Source organism: Protopterus annectens, chromosome 5.part0 (assembly GCF_019279795.1).
Source record: "Protopterus annectens isolate FY-2018-M chromosome 5.part0, PAN1.0, whole genome shotgun sequence".
NCBI classification, from domain to species: Eukaryota; Metazoa; Chordata; order Ceratodontiformes; family Protopteridae; genus Protopterus; species Protopterus annectens.
Genome location: NC_056735.1, coordinates 763978930 through 763981681, shown reverse-complemented (window position 1 = coordinate 763981681; position 2752 = coordinate 763978930).

The window sequence follows — 2752 nt, the reverse complement described above, 5'->3', positions numbered from 1 at the left end:
CAGCCACCCTTGTTGATAATTCTGTATCTTTTGACCATCATGTCACTGTAGTAGCTAGGAAAGTGTTATGTCTGTTTCATTTAATTTCCAAAGGCATCTCATCTGGATCCAAAAAAGTCCTAATTCCATTTACTCATATCTCATCAGACTCAGTTTTGAATATTGTGCCCCTTTTGGAATGTATTCATTTAAAGATATATAGCAACTTGAGAGAACTCAGGGATTCATAACTATAAAGATAAGTGGCCTCAAAATTCTTAGTTATCAGGACAGACTGGTAGCTCTCTGCCTTACTCAGTTTGTTATAAACTACTCTGTGGTGATCTGTGACTAGCTTTTTGAGCCATGAAATTTCCAACTCTATTTCACTTCTATTCCTTCACAGAACAATGGTTCTTCAAATTCCAAGTTAAAAAATAGTGTGATAGAGTCATATCCCAATGTATTCCTCAACTCTGGAACAAACTTCCACTACATGTCAAGCAGAGTAGTATCCTTGTACATTCAAGGTTAACCTATATAATTGGATGGGCAGCCTGAATTTATCCCCATGTCTATCATGTACTGTCCTCCTTGAGGCTGGAGATAACTTCTTAATATGAGTTAGTGGGTAGATTTGTAACAGCCTGCAGACTGATTTCCTAGTATTTACCTGAGAACCTTTGTAAAATTCATTTGGGAGTCTTATACAAGGTGCTGTGGCCCACAAGGATAATCCTAGATGAGGCACTATGTTGGATTCTCAGAAACAAGCAAATAGTCTAAGTAAATGAGTCCATATCATTTAATTGAACATTTAATTCATTGAACCTTTATTCATCGACCACTATATGGCGAACGTCATTTCAGTAAATGACAAAATCTGTCCCAAGGTAATGAATCACTTGGCCAAAGACACACCGGAACACAAACTGCACAAAATCAAACCCACCTAAGTGGGGGGGGCTTTGCCCCCCACACCCCCCAATGTGGGGAGCTGTGCCCTACCCACCAACTATATATGGCAAATTTGAGAACGCACTACAGTGGGAAAAGGGCAAAGATGTGATGTTGGCTAAGTGATTCATTACCCTGGGAAAGATTTCATTTGCTGAAATGATGTTCGACATATAGTGGTCAATGAATAAAGGTTTGATGAATTAAACTTTCAGTTAAGTTATATAGACCCTAAGTCAATGAGGAAGGCAATGCCCGCAGTTCTTTGGGGTGTACGAATGCCATAACAAAAGAAATGGAAGTACAGTAGTCCTCGAAGACAGATGAAATGCATAAACTATTGAGGTTGCAAGAATTGAACCATGGAGGTTAGATGAAAGGGCATGAAATAAATACTCTGCAAAATACTTGCTGTGTCTTTTAAGCTATGATGATTGCTATTCAGTATAAAGTCTACTCCCTAATATAACTTGAACTTGAGGGTGCAGAGTAGAAAAGAAATAAAGAGGTAACAGAAGAGAATAACTTGGCATGAAACTAACATGAAGAGAAGAAACAAATTTATCCCAACAATCAGGGAATGTCCAGAGGCAGGTATAAGATTTGTTGGGGGGTTGACAGGCATATGCCCTACTTCATGTCATTAATGTTTGGAAGAACACTAAAAGGCAAAAGAAAGAGGGAGAAACAGGGAAAAGGTATCTATATGTAAAACAATTATCAATCTTAACAGTATTTATATAAAAAATGTATGATATCAATTGCATGGGTCTATATTAGATCACCGAGTGCTTAAAAAAGCGAACTGTGATTAATCGACCTTATGTAAGCGAAAGCTTACAATTTTGAACTGTCAGAACAGCGATTTTTTTCCTAGGGAAAAGAATCGCTGTTCCAACAACAACAACAAAAAATAAAACATACTTTAAACATTACATTAAGTGGGGGGCTTCACCCCCCCACACCCCCCTACTTAAATATACCAACTCCAAGACCGCACTACAGTGCTGAAAACGGCAAAGTAATGAAGTGGCCAAGCAAATTCTTTCCCAGGGAAAGAATTTGCTTAAAAGCTGCTTCGATATTTTGCCATTTCAGGCTTTTGAGTTTAATCAAGATGCATTCGAAAGAATGCATTTTTGGCCTTCTAATACTGAACCCAATTGCATAGTATATACCAAAGTATTTTCAGTGCTTCTTAAATGTGATAGCGATACTAAAGTAAACAAGTACTTTTTTCTCTCTTTTTATTTTTAAGAAATATAGGTATTACAATGTAAAAAAAGAGAAGAAGGGCTGGACAAAACCATGTTTAAATCAATAGGTTGTAATTTTGGGCTGTTGGGGTGGGGTGTAAAAGTGTACCAATTATAATATATGTATTAATGAAATATATTCTTTAACTTTTGCATAGGTGAATGCCTGAATTAATTCCCTTGGCTTAATCTAATGACAAATTTTTTTTGTGACTGCAAGTAGGTTTTACAAATGAGAGCCCATGGTGTAATAAATAGTTTTCTTTAAGTAAATAAATGTTCAGTGCCAGTTAAGAAATCTGGAGCTGAGGGCAGCACTACATTTTGTTTTTATGTTTCCCGGAAATGAGCTGACTAAAGGTGAAGGCAATAATTTGAGAGGTCTGGACATTGTTTACTGAGAGAAATGTAAAATTAAAAGGTACAAGGGCAAGCAGTTCAGTAAAAATAAAGTTTGAAAGTACTGTAAGTGAATATGAGATAGCTGTCCTGGTAACTAAATACTTTAATGCATTTACAAGAACAATTTATATTTTAATTTTATTTAAAGATAGCCAGTG